Genomic DNA, 15,375 nt, shown 5'->3' with positions numbered 1-15,375 from the left:
TTGTCACAGCAAAATATTGAAATCATAAAAATTTCAAATTCAGCAAGAATTACGAAGTAGTGAGGATTTATCTTACATCATGTATGTATCCAAAGTCACTGAGAGACCATTTATGAATAATTAACAAATAATGAACCGCAATGAACAAAAATGGCCCTTCTGATGTTTCCACTTAATAATCCCCACAAAAAAAATGTCGTCTGACCTACACATTTACATATAAATATACATTAAAACATCTTGTACCATTTTTTGATTTTTCAATTCTTGTACATGCTGGCTTACCATTTTGTCTACAATAAAGCTAAAAATAACTAAACATACATGTGCATGTACTAAAAGCCTCAGAAACTGTATTAGCCAACACATAAAAGTATAAATAGTCAGCTGTATTGAAGAGAGAGAGGGGTCTTATTTACATTCTAGCCGATATTGTGCCAAAAAACATCCAATAAAAAGCAAGTTCCAGACACAATTTGATGGCAGTCTGTACACTGATGCATTTGACATGTTTTCAGCTGCCACCGTGGAGCATTATAATTGAATTTGTACCAAGTTAACACAGGGTTTCAGTTACAACAAACAAGTTATCCTAGACCTCTAGTAGTTGTCAATTATGGTTTCTACAGAGTGCAATCTTAATTTAGGGGGGGGGGGGGGAGAGTAGGGGGTTACATTAACCTACTTCCCTAAAGGCCACAATGGATCTTGCCAACAGCATCTGGCTTTAAGGGCAACATGGTTTCATCTCAATGTTCATCACAGGCTTAACCACTTTTCGCTAGGGTTACAGGCCAAGAATCCCTGTACTAAAAAGACAAAGACTAGCCACTTCTCCATTTGATAGACAAAGTTATACAAGCCATATGTATGTATTACAGTGAGTGTGCTAGCAGAAACAAACTCTGAACCTCCAGATTTGGATAATTCTAATTATAGGCTATCATCAAAGCTATGATTCATGAAAGTGTGTGTACATGAAATATCTTGCCCTTTTCAGGTCATAATACCATGGAACAATCCTACTATAGTGGAAAGATGCATGCAAATTTAAAAGACAGGTTGGTAAAAAATAAGTAATAAGATGTATGCAAGCTTGGACAAAGTTTAATACACCTACAAATGGAGCTCCAGGCCCCAGTGGGCAATATTTTTATATGTGGACTTTCATACATTATATGCTCTGAAGTACAAGAAATTTTACATTTCTCTTAACTGAAACCTCAAAATGTCCGAGTGTGCCCCTACTGATAGCAATGGAAACATCAATGTTAAATGAATGCTTGTGACACAGCATCAATGTTTTAAATCTAAAGTGATTTTGTGGCTAATTTTACTTTAATTTTAATGGTTCATTCATATTATGGTTATTCAGTTATAATTTAAAAAAAAAAAAGCCCTACATACATGTACACATATAATGAAAATATACAGATTTCCCATGCCGTAATTAGGTCAAGGTATAAACACTTCAGTGATTCTACTATATGCAAATGAAAAATATCAAAGTCGTTTCAAAAGAATAAAGTTTGAAAGAAAATTTATTCGAACAAAACTATAAATAAGGTTAAAGGACACTTTGTCAACATCAAGTAGTGTGTACTGAGACATGTACACGTATACTGTTATGCATGATTAAGAGCGCAAATGGATCATCAAAGATAGCAAGCAAGTGGTATAGACAGCAAGGCAGCCACCTGGTATAACATGACCTAAGTGTACCATTAAGTATCTGTCTGGCAATTTGTGTAGAAGAGGGTGATAACTTACAATGTTCTGGAGTTCACTGGCTTGACATGTAACCTCAGGCTATCCTGGTCAAATCCCTACAAGCGTGGCATTACCGTGGTCTAGACGAAAAACAGCCTGGCCCCAGAATCAATTGCCTTTCATACTATGGTATTGAGAGAAACAGATACAATCAATACTGCTCGTCGCCCCGAAAATGGGTCTGCTCCACTAACTGGGTGAATAACGCAAAACGGGCGTGGAAATTCCAACGGGAGGCCTGAATCTACCCTGTCAAACTGGGGCTCTCAATTCTCTTGTGGTAGATTTGCTATACTCTCACTGCACTCATACCCTAAAACTGGGAGTTTGGGCGAGAACCACCCTTATTTCTGTGAGGCGATATATCAAAGCTGAGGCCATGATGATTGGCAGGAGTTCACCCAACCTGTCGCCTGACAGCAGGCATCTCCAAGAGTTGAGGCTGACCCAGTTTCTTCTCCGTGATCAGCTTCAGTCACCCGAAGCTGCCAAGGCTGACAAGCAAAAACTGCATCCTTTTATATGGAGCTTTATACTTGCCACAGTTCAGGCCTGCAGACCTGGGCAAACCCCTGGGCTTTCTTCTAAGATGCAGTATCAAAGGTTTATCACATACACAAGAAATAACATGTACTCACTGCTGAAAGCTATTTCATCTCACTTCTTCTTAATTTCCCTTTGAACTTCGCTGAAGCCTCAGACATGCAATCCCATTGGTTCACCCTGAGCGATTTAATCAAGGTAAATTATGGCAAGTCTCTCCTGGTATAAATGAGTCCATACAAAATTTAAGCAAACAAATATATGATTGCAATTTAATGGAAATTTATCGGCATGCATACACTTTTCGGCAGATCACTTCATTTCACATAATTGCAAAATCATTTTATTCCATATCATATGTGTACATCAAAATATAGAAAATTAAATGTGCCTATGCATGTCAAGAACAATTTCCATCACACAGATATACACAGTACACATACAAGTGATTATAGTGCATGCCCACTGAAATGCCACACAAAAGACATCAGATTTGATCCAGCCCACCAACAGTGTCAAAGTATACTGACTTATTTTTATTAAGTTCCAATCAAGAAAATACACATGTACTAAGGGGACAAATTTTAAAACTTAGGCCTGATAGGACAAGAAAAGCCAATTCAGCTTAAATGTCAATATACTAGTGAGTGCTTGGGGTTTAATGTCGTACTTAACAATTTTCCAGTCATATGATGATGAAGGAGTCCTTAGAGTGCATGTAATGTGCCTCCTTGTTGCAGGACAGATTTCCATCGCTCTTTTATCTAGTGCTGCTTCACTGAGATGACTTGCCAAAGGCAAGTAAGCCACCCCAAGCCATTATACTGATACGGGTCCACCAGTCGTTGCACTGTCCCCTTCATGCTGAACGCCAAGCAAGGAAGTTACAACCTCCTTTTCTAAGGTCTTAGGGTCTTTAAGGACCCTGGATCTACCGCTCCAGAAGCGGAGTGAGTGCGTGAGTGCTTGGGGTTTAACGTCGTACTCAACAATTTTTCAGTCATATGACGACGAAGGAATCATTAGGGTGCATGCACGTGTAATGTGCCTCCTTGTTGCAGGACGGATTTCCACCGCTCTTTTATTTAGTGCTGCATCACTGAGACGACTTACCGAAGGCAAGTAAGCCGCCCCGCCCGAGCCATTATACTGATACGGGTCAACCAGTCGTTGCACTATCCCCTTCATGCTGAACGCCAAGCGAGGAAGTTACAACTTCCTCTTTTAAAGTCTTAGGTGTGACTCGACCAAGGATTGATCCTGGATCTACCGGTCCCGAAGCGGACGCTCTACCAACTGTGCTATCCGGGCCGGTGCTCCAGAAGCGGACGCTCTACCAATTGTGCTGGTCACCAGTAAGTGGACTACATGTAGATGTGAATAAGGTAAATGCACATGTATGTCATAAATTTGTCAAGTGCTAATGGGTTCTGGCAGGCATGAATTGGGCCATTTTCTTTTACTTGGATTTGATTGTTTGCACTTTTTTTTTTGTTTTGTTCTGTTTTTTTTTTTAAATACAGACGTGATGAGCAGGTAAATTTTACATTGTTCCTATTGAAAACTGTAGGTAAACCATAATGCCACTGAGGCCAGTGATGACAGTGACAACATGCAAACTTAACATCAACAAGAATAAATATGTGATGGAAATAATATAGTTGTGTATAAGAATTAAACAAATTGTCCACTGGATGCTGGTAGCAATTATCAAGCTGAAAATAGATGTGTTTGCTTCAGTAATTGACCAAGTTCGCTAATTTCTCTTCATTAGTGTAATAACAACCCTCGTTTCGAGAATTAATTTATCATCAGTGATGGCTTAAACAGAAATGTGCCTTATTTACTGCACCACACCCCTCATTCCTGTCAACCCGACTGAAATCTCTATCAAATAAACCAACACATATTCATAGTAGAGTTGAATTACATTGTGTTCAAAGAGCCCTATTTGATTTATTTATTTATTTATTTAACTGGTGTTTTATGCAGTACTCAAGACTATGTACTCAAGACTATTTCACTTCGGCGGTCAGCATTATGGTGCGAGGAAACCAGACAGAGCCCGGGGAAAACCCACGACCATCCACAGATTGCTGGCAAGCCCTATTTGAGGCTGTTTTGTTGCAGCAGGATGTAGAGGTTACAAATTTTCTTACATGTATCTCTTCTATGAAATAACTGTATTTCTATATCACCAACCCACTTGGCTGGTTGACAGGCTGGCTCTCCCCATGCCTCTATCAATTCAAGCTAGTGTCATTTAATATACTCAACAACATGTATTGTTTTGTTACTTGTTTTGTAGTCTATGTAACAAGATCAAAGGCATTGGGACATACACAAACTGTAAAATCCAATGAAACTATTTCCAGGTGCCTTACACAGTGCACCTTTAAGTTGTTTGAACTGCATATTCACAAGAAGAATTAGAAGTGCTAGTCTCTCAATAAACCGTACTTCCATGTGCATGTTCTTTTTGATAGATGTGTTTGGCTTTTTCATTGAAGTTTCACTTTTCATACCTGACCAAAAATTCTATATGTGTGATTTATGGATGAGACAAGAGTTGTTATAAGAGCTACTGATAATTATATCTAATTATCAGTAGCTTGTTGTATATTAAATGTTCTAAACAGCCATCTGAACTTTTATGTACATACATGAATCATTACACAGCGGTACTCATACAATTAGAAACAGAAATCCGAACTTGTAAATATTATGAATGGCAATGTAAGAGCAAAAATATACAGATGCATGTGTTATTGCATGTACTCATGATACACAATTTTTACAAGGTTTCTAGAAAGAAAATGGATATTAACGGAATATATTTAGTATTCGGGTACACCGTGGTTGCTGGTCTGGTTTTACTCTCTATGCTGTAGTTTTTTTCATACTACAGTCAATCACATTGTTTTTAGCAACATGTACTTTAGCGTTGTGCTTATAATAAGAGACCAATTTCTCCAAAAATGTTTTCTGCAACAGAAATGTTTCAAAAACCTCCGATGCTACAATATTAATATACAAATGTACACTACTCCACAAGCTCTGGTGAAAGTATAAGCTCTGGTGAATGTATATGTCATCTTGATCAAGTGCATGAGCCTGCATCACATGAATGACCTTCATATATATATATATATATATGAAGTTCCATTTAAATACAATACCCATATATGCATATAACCATTAAACATGTAGCTGTCAGGTATGCGTGCGCTTCTGTATTGACTTCTAAGCCATGGAAGCAAGTTGTGTGTGTGTGTGTGTGTGTGTGTGTGTGTGTGTGTATGTGTGTGTGTGTGTATATCTATATATATATAAATTGTGTGTGTGTGTATGTATATATATATATATATATATATATATATATATATATATATATATATATACACACACACACACATACACACACACACACACACACACACACACACACACACAACTTGCTTCCATGGCTTAGAAGTCAATACAGAAGCGCACGCATACCTGACAGCTACATGTTTAATGGTTATATGCATATATGGGTATTGTATTTAAATGGAACAGAGACTATCATCTCTATATTGATCAAGTCCAGGTTTTGGAAATAACTCCCTTAACTCCCACGCAGCAGGTGTTCAACATAATGCCCCTTTCTTCTGAAATTCAACAATATTAGATACTGTATGTAGTAAGGTTAGACCAGTTCAAGATTGTTGGACCTGTGAAAAATATATTCAAGCAGTTGTATTTCTTTCTTTTCCTACCTAAAGTATATACATGTTTGAAAGGCCAATTTTCATGGCTAAAGTATGTATACAGTGGGAGTAAGAGATAAGAGATGTTCTATAATTCCATCAAACCAAAATTGCAAAGGCACCCTGCTTATGTAATAAGGCGGTTTCTTGTACAGAACATTGCATACCAAACAGAAAACTGACTCCTGCTTGCATAATATCTCCATCAGGACTCCCCAATGATACAAATTCCTTGTTAATTTCATAGACTTGCTGGATTGTCAGAAGAAAGTCATAAATAGTCTTCTTTTTTCCTCTCGACACAGCCAGTGCAGTGTTAAACCAACCCCACATGAAGATCAACAAAGTGGAATATTTCACAGGGCAAAGAATTGGATATATATACAAAGGGAAGAATTTCACTTAGCATTAAGACTCGGTAAACACAAAGCTACCATACATGTTCATGTCACAGCACTCTGAAACCACTTCTTTATATCAAGTATCATCTGTAAGATTATCATTGCTCTATTGTAATCACTGACGATGCCCGTAACTTTATTAATACAAGAATGTATTACACAATATAGATCAAATACACATCTTCTTATAAACCCACGATCATCCACAGATTGCTGGCAAACCTTCCCACATACGGCTGGAGAGGAAGCCAGCTTGACTTGGACTTGAACTCACAGCCATGGCTTTGGTGAGAGGCTTCTGCTGTCATTGAGCTATGCTGGCATGCTAACCACTTCAGCCACAGATGAACACTAATCAAACAAACATGTAAATGAAGTTCCATTTTAACAGAGCATAGAAATTTACAGGTTGTTTACACTTTATAGAATGTATATAACCTCTTTTGTACACTGGGTCCAGCCGGGTTCAGCTGGTAATCAAAGGGTTCTCTAAAGCACTGGGATTATTCCCTCTTCACCAAATATCATCAACTAAGTCATAAACGTACATCATCACATCAAATGCAAATCAGAAACCTGGCTTCATGCTGAAGCTTTACCGCCTGAAAACACAGTTGATGCTTTCAGATAAAAATCCCATCAAAATAAGTAAATTATCCAACCAGCGAACAACAACAGGCGCAGGTCATCAGGTGTAAACTTTAAGTAGACTTATCTCTTTGTACTTATCTACAAGGCTTCTCATATCTAATGTATTGGTTAAGCATGACACCAGTGCTTGAAGGCAATCAGCTATAAATTGTGATGTGTTTTGCTTGTCACTTTCTCATTTTCTGGTCAAAGATGAAGGATGTAAGCAGTTAGTGGTTAGTAACCAGTTACCTGTTAGGATTCATGATAGGGAAAAATCCAGGAAGATTATACATTCGTCCCATGTGTGCGTGTGTGTTAGAGTTAGGGAAAGGGGTGGGGGAAAGGGGGTGGGAGAAAGGGGTGGGTGGAGGCGAGGTGGTATAAAGGAATGACCTGTTCTTGCCAATCATTTTGTAAGAAGGACTATTGATCCCCATCAGCAGAATACAGATGTTAATATTCAACTCAGATTTTAATCCTGTCTTTGGCAAAAGTAAAAGTACATGCATACAACTTAAGAAACACATTCTTACTGTTCTGTGCAAAGACAGTTTTTGATACCATTTTTATTTTTGATACATATCTGTTAACATTATTAACTCTGGAATATTGTGGAAAAGATGAATTGCTCTTCATTAAAAGCCCTGATTTGCCATTTTTACAATCTAACTGTGTTAGATTGTAGCTTTGCTAGCTTAGTGATTAATCATGCAATGTTATAACCCAAATCGCACACCCTCCATAGAATTACCTTACACCTTACAACAAGATATCAACTCATTCTATTTGTAGCAGAAAATACAATATCATACCCTTTGTAGTGCAAGATACAGTCTTATACCCTTGTGCCAGAATATACCTTGCACCCTTGTAGCAGAAAACACTATCTCATAACCTTGCAACGGAAAATACATGTATGACCTCATACCCTTGGGGCAGAAGACACTATCTTGTAACCTTGCAACAGAAGATACAGATATTGCCTGATACCCTTATGGCATCAGATATCTCATATCCTTGTAGCAGAAGACACTACCTTGTAACTTGCAACAAAAGATACATGTATTGTCTCATACTCTTGTAGCAGAAGACACTTTCTTGTAACCTAGCAACAGAAGATACAGGTATTGCCTGATACCATTATGGCCTCAAATATCTCATACCCTTGTAGCAGAAGACTACCTTATAGACTTGCAACAGAAGATACAAATCCACTGATCATCTCAGACCCCTGTAGCAGGAGACATTATCTTGTAACCTTGCAACAGAAAAAACATGTACATTTTTCACCTCATGCTGCATTAAGCTTGTAACAGAAGATGCATGTATCATGTCCTATCCTTGTAGTGGAAGAAACCTTGAAGCTTCCTAACCTTGAAGCAGAGCATGTAACATCATAAATCCTGTAACAGAAGATACTGCATACCTTTTGTAGCACATGATAAAAGGCACTATCAGGCACTATCTTGCATAACTTGCACTAAGACAAAGATCTTTGACCTAATGACCTAACATTTCGTCCACAAGTAAGTTGCTCATTTTTCCAGACTCCACTGAGTTTAGAAAGGGACGTTGAGAGGTGTTAGGAGGGTAGGATGATATCCTACTAGGAAAATGTAAATTTTAGTACCAGAAGTAATATCTCGTGACATTTACTTGCCTCCAAAAATGCTCTTTTGTGGTCGAATTTTAGGTCATTTAGGTAGTTTCATTTTAGCATTGTAATGCAATGCAATACAGTACAAAAACAATAAGTACAAAAAGCACAGGTCAAACAGTGTTATACAAAGTCCAAGTAACAAACAGACCACAAGTTTCAACTTCCTTTGTGACTATCAAAATCCACCATACATTAGTGATTAATCATGCAATGTTATAACCCAAAGTTACAACAAAAGCTCAGTACAGATTTTACAATGTAGTAAGGAATAAATTACAACCACTGATTTTGAATACTCAAAGGCAAAATGAAAGTGTTCTTGATTGATTTCTTTGCACAGTCCACTGAATGGTCTTTGGATATACTTTTCAAAAACTAAGTAACAAAACTAAAGTATCTGGAAAAAGCTACCATCATCTTTCTTTTTTGCATGATAACATAACATGTAGTTAAAAAATTATTAAGCCTTGTCATTTGGGAAGCTAGCAATGCAATGTGGGAGAGCCAATGATGGGGGGAGGAGAGACAATGATAACAGGAGTTACTTCTACAGTTACCTTTGGTACAGTTTTCTCTGAAGGGCTCACTGTCTACACGCAGTAACTGTTTACCTGTCTCCAGTTAAGATGGTGAAGTACACCAAAACTCCACAAGCTTTAAGCCTGATAATAGGGCGTAAGGGTTTACTTCCTACACCAGTAACCAGGACATGGCCTATATCAGCAAATAGCCAGACATCATTGGCAAATGGTGCAGTCTGACCTCAAATGGCTCTACAAGGGCGGGATGCAGTCCTGGCCCAGACACCTGTCAGTCAGATTTTTAAATAAAACATGTTAAACTGGTCAGTTCTTAAGCGAAAGGTGACACCTTGTAACATCACATGGTGGTCTGAAAAAGGTAATAATGTTAAATAAAATGAACTTGTGGGTCTCCCTCGTACAGAACCTCAAGTTATCACAGTAACCCTGAGGTGAACTGCCTTACCAGTCACTGAGCGCCCAGTCAATATTTAAGAGGGTTACGTGTATTTCCAACACTTTGCCAAAGAAAGGACAAAAACAAGAAACACAAATTTTTAATCAAAATTCAATTTCCCACACAAGAAAATATATTCAGCAAAGGTGGCATTGGCAGTGTATTCAGCCTTTGGGCTGATACACATTCGTGAGGCACAAACGCCTGCCCACACAAATTCCCCTGCCTTGCTACAAGGATGCAGTAAAAATATGTGGAGCTTAAGAGTGGAGAGTTACAAAGGGCTATCAGCCTTTGTCTGCCAGAGAAACTATGGTTCAGCCATTTACTACTCCACCCACTGCACTATGCACCCTGGGGCAGGTAATAAAAAGGCCCAGGTACACCGCTGGGTAACCAAAAACGTTCATCTGTGTGGGAAAATGTGTACTTCTTTTGAACCAGAAACACTATACATGACAATCACTGCCCCAGTTTTTTTCCTATCAAAATTACAGGCTTACAAAGAAATTCAGTCTCTCTTCAGAAAGAAGAAAATGTTTCAAAACACACCAGCATGAAGTGGGACAATCTGATACCTTAAAATAAAATAAGACTAAAATATGTACATGGACATGTATACACTGTTAGCTATTATATACATGTATTTGATTTTTGTTTAACGCAACACTCAAGAATTTTATTTTTTAATTTTTCTTTTTTGTCAGAAGACAGATTGACAGCCTTCCTATTGATTAAAGACAATGTTTTTTAAGAATTTTCAAAGAAACAAAAACATATATAATGTTTTCCTGTGCGATCTTGAGGAGCATTCAGGTTATTACATGTACATGTATAAGCAAATCTTCAGGGCAGATCAATGGATGCTATTTTGGTAGCTTATTTATTGATGCATTTAGAACATATTGCAATGAATTTAACATAGAGAAATCAAGTCCTTTCATGCGAAAATAAACTCCATTTTTAGAGCAACGCTGCACGTCACTGCGTTACAATAATGCTACAACTCCGGAATATTGTGTGTATTATGGATGTGATCAAGTCAGAACTGCAAATGGAGCTTCCTGGATATGTTAGACAATATAAAAGCTACAGCTTTTTCCCTGCATAGTGCATGGTTGCATGGTTTGGTTCTATTTATATGTCTGTTTGTACATGTAAGCAGACCAATGGCAGCCCTGTCACAGAACAACTTCCAATGCTAAACTGCACGTGCCAATATATGCCTGATTTTGTAACAGTGAAACAGCTGAAACGTCATCATTACAGAATTACATGTGGAGCTGCAAAACACGATGTCCTCATTCACATGAAATAGAAGCTCAGCTTCAGGCTAACCACTAATGAAAACCATAGCTGAAACGTGAAAGACAAAATTATCTTTGGCCAGCTTCTTCTAAATCATTAATATCGCACCAGCCTACATAAACAGATTACCCAAAGACGGACTATGGCAGGAATTTCCTGTCTGAATTCAAACCAACAAAACATCTCAAGATCACACTGTACCAGCATCCGCTTTCTTTAAGCTACATGTATCTGACTTCTTAGACCAGATCTCCTCAGCCCTGTGGAGGAGGTCATCTTAACTAGGTTATGGGTTGATAGTAAACACTTGGCATCTCTCAATATTGCACCAAGTACAGGAGAAGACTGCAATATCTATCATATATACTGTACAGCATATTATTACCACAGAGGTTAATTATCTTTTCCGATCACTTTCATTCTTTCAAAATGATGGTGAACGGAAAGATGTACATGTATTTGAAACATAGCCTAACGACAACACTAAATCAACATGGTCAATGCCAAAAATTACGAGACCTATTTCAGTTGTATAAACACGATGTGCTTAATGGCAGTACACAGAAACCACAAAAAAAAAAATAATAATAATAAAAAAATACAATAATAATGATAAATAAATAACAGCTTTCACAAGGATAGACCAAAAATAACTTACAGATGACTTCAACTTCCTGAATTTAGAATGTAATTACAGGACATGTTTTAGCCAAAAACATAAACAAATGAAACTGAAATCGACCTCCCAGCTATTTAAATCTTCTGTTGGTTGGGTTTACATTAAACAGAAAACATTTTTTGATCAGATTATGACTGTGCATCCTGGTCCTATTGTCAACATATTCACAGTGCTGCCTAACTGGAAACCCATGCCGAAGACACTAGACAAGACACCCCACCCAATCAAGTCAGCTAGTACTGCTGATATCATGCACAAAGTACACAACATGAGCATATCTTGTCATGCTTAGCAAACAAATGAGTTTGCACATGCACTATAACTGCCAATATTACTGTGTTACATAATGCAGGAGTGGGTTTATGAAGCAAACACTTGGCCTTGGCAGTGTTGCTATGTATGACAGTCAAGTGAACAGGCCTTTGTTCTTAACTGATGACAACCAGTCAAACATTACAAGCATGACCACCTTTTCATAATCAGAGAAAAAAATTTGAGGTCAAAACTATTTTTGGAAAGACAACATAGCTTGCTGCTTCAATGCATAACCAAATTATATTTCTCCAAAAACAAATAAAATCACTGGAAGAATGAAAACCAGAAACACTAAGATTCATTTACAACAAAATAAAAACAAGTTACATACCATTTGTATCAAAGTTTACTGAAAGAATGTTTGTCATGAAGCATTAGCTATTGCACACAATTTTTCACACGGCTGTGAAAAATTGTGTGCAATAGCTAATGCAAAAATTGCAATAGCTAATGCAAAAACTGTGTGCAATGGCTAATGATTGGTCTCTTTGCACTTGATCAATCCATCAAACAGGATTTCTCAATAGTACCCATGGTCTAGCTATGAAAGTTATATTTTCTGGAGTATGACTTGTTGATTTTGATACTTTCTTTCTTGCAAATGATGGTACAGTATGTGGTAAACAAGTTAGTGCCCTTGACTGATTCAGACTAAACAATGTTGTAGCTCAGTTTCACCTCCTTGCAATGTTGTGTAATCCTCCTCAACCATCGTTTTTTCTGTTTTAAAAGCCTTGTCATTTATAGCGTTTTCATTTCAGACGGCTCCAGTGCTCCGTTACTAGCAATAAATAATTACATTTCAATATTTCCAAAATGCAACGACTCACCTCTGGGAGAAAATATATCAACTCGCAGAACAATGGATATGAAATCATAGCACTATAATGCACTGATCTTGTCAAATCTCACAGCTTTATAAGGTACTGAGTTTTAGATGATGAGCTGAACGCATCAGTCAAGATGGTGTTACCGAAAGGTTTTTTTCCTAACATAGACAGTTACTTGACGGATGAGTAATGGGTATGGTATTATAGAGGCACAAATTTATATTCAGGGCAATGTTAAGATGGAGTGTAAACAGTCGGTGAGTAGGTTGGCTACTGGTAACATAACACTCAGTGCTTACAGATGATGACTTTAACATCTTTCTTAAGACAGAATTAGGTATCAACCCAGAAGCCAAATGTTTACCACCCATTTTTAAATGTTGACATCAAAGGTAAAAGAAGAAAAAAAATATCATCATAATAATCTACCAAACAAAAACAAACCCTTTTTAATATCTGAAACAGGGAAAAGGCTGGCATAATACAGCATTTATTCCTACCCTGTCAACAAATGAGACAATGAGACAAATGAGAGAGTTTTTAACTGAGATAACTTTCGGCGAGATAGCCTAGTCCTTCGGTTCAGTCATGATGATGAACAAAATGTTTACAACCATACATAATACAAGTACTCACACGTGTATGTGTATTAAAGCTATGATATCCTTTCACCTGGAGGTGGTATTGTCTTACTAAGTACAGTCTTATAAGTACATGTACAATTTAAAACAAACTACATGTACTTTGAAGCAATTATTTCTTTATTTAGGCAAGATGCTATTTTTATGGATTTTTTTCCCCCTTAGTTGTCTTTATTTTATTTCATGCAAAAGAATTCAAACAGAATATATTTGTCCAATTTGTGTTTTCTTTGGGGTACACGTTTTACTCTTGACAACAGGTGAGAAAATAAATAGATAAAACTACTAATTAAAATAAAAGCGAAAGCATTTGGAAAACATAAATTTGCTTCTGAAAATGCTGTAATGAATGTACATAACTTTTCACATTATTCCTTGAACTGTTGTTACTTGTCTTTAACCTTGCACTTAAGATTTTAAAATATAGCAATACCTGACATTTACTGTAACTTATTCTATACCGGTACCGGTACATACATTATCATCTTAACTTGAAATCCAAAATTAAGCATATTCACTTAAAATGCCACTCAGAAAATATGCTTGTCTATCAAAATCTAGAGGTTTAAGGTGATAAATGAAGTCAAAAGGTCAAACAAAAAGCATCTGTCTTGAAATAATCTGCCTATCGTTACTATCAATGCCATTTTTTGTGGCAAGCCTGCAAAATTATTCCATTATAGAATCTACGTAGAACTTAAGCTCTGGACTGCTTTTTTATTTTAAATGTACTGTCTTCTTTCAGAGCTATTGCCCTAATAAAGCGGTTCCTTTTTACCCAAACCCAAAAGGGCACAAGCACGCAGGGGGAGGTCTGTGCATGTTCCACGTTTGATGGCCCAATACAGTGACCTATTTTTTTCCACGCATGATAGTCTGTACACGAGTGCGTGACCCCAGCGATAATAAAACTGTTCAAAGAATATCACTAACATTTTGCCTATATCCATTCGACTGCTGGGATATCGGCCAAGGAATGCTATTCTTTTTTCCAGCATGACAGACGCTGTTGACGTAAAACCTGACGAAGGCTGCTAGAAAATTCTCGTCTGACGCGCCTGCTGAAGTATGGTGACCTAGTTTCTGAACAAAGCATCAATCCTGCTCTAGATTCCCCAGTTCGAAGTCCCGTTGTGGAAATTAAACGTTTTCCTTCAACACACAACACCAGTCCAAAATTAAGTGGTAAATACTTGCTTAGCTAACACTGTTTAACGGCTGTGTTGAATATGGATGACTAAGAAAATCCACAAACATCTTACCAGGCAGCTTATTTTCCTCCGCCGGTGACCGATTTTCCTCCATCTCTAATGACCCAGTTCGTCTGGCGATTCCCACAATTCACCTGGATTGAAAATGGCGTCCGACCGGGTGAACGTTACGGACTTCACACTGAAATAAGCATGTTTTCTGTTAATATTGATTAATCTTGGGCTTTATATCTTTGGTAATGAAATCATTTCATCTTTCTCATTGATTCGTGTCGTGATTCAGGCCCTGAAAAAGACATAGCTGTTAAAAACATTTGATTCTTTTCTTGTATGATGTCGCGAAGGAGGCTGTGGTGAACCATGTGGGGAGCTGTCAGACCACGCCCCCATCCAAATGTTGAAATTAACATAATATACCGAGCCATGTTTGTCATTTATTTAAGAAGCTCATAATTTATATATCCGGAGTGGATAACATGTGGTGATAAATAAGAGATAGTTTTAACATTCTTCTGTCACTAGAAGTGGTGATTTCCTTAGTTTATACATACAGCTTCAATAGAAATGTGGGGGACCTCCATGACTCAATTGGTTAGCGCCCTAGTGCAGCGTAATGACCCAGGAGCCGCTCACCAATGCGGTCGCTGGGAGTTCAAG

The 15,375-nt window shown here is 37.6% G+C and overlaps 2 protein-coding genes across 3 annotated transcripts in view; one reads left to right on the top strand and one right to left on the bottom strand.

Moving 5' to 3' along the window:
- Nucleotides 1-14,811, bottom strand: part of LOC135481950 (mucin-5AC-like) — a 47,849-nt gene extending 33,038 nt beyond the window's left edge. The window contains exon 1 of one of the 2 annotated variants that reach the window (XM_064761738.1): nt 14,770-14,811. The gene's annotated coding sequence lies outside the window, so the exon portion shown is untranslated. Of the gene's footprint in view, nt 1-9,367; nt 9,456-14,769 lie in introns of those variants that run through there. The other variant, XM_064761739.1, reaches the window with a different exon arrangement.
- Nucleotides 14,812-14,863: 52 nt separating this feature from the next.
- Nucleotides 14,864-15,375, top strand: part of LOC135481726 (protein C12orf4 homolog) — a 44,342-nt gene continuing 43,830 nt past the window's right edge. The window contains exon 1 of the mRNA XM_064761392.1: nt 14,864-14,954. The gene's annotated coding sequence lies outside the window, so the exon portion shown is untranslated. The remainder of the gene's footprint in view (nt 14,955-15,375) is intronic.

Source organism: Liolophura sinensis, chromosome 1 (assembly GCF_032854445.1).
Source record: "Liolophura sinensis isolate JHLJ2023 chromosome 1, CUHK_Ljap_v2, whole genome shotgun sequence".
In the NCBI taxonomy this organism is placed as follows: Eukaryota; Metazoa; Mollusca; class Polyplacophora; order Chitonida; family Chitonidae; genus Liolophura; species Liolophura sinensis.
The sequence above is the reverse complement of the archived record's forward strand: the minus strand, read 5'-3'. Positions and strand labels throughout refer to the sequence as shown.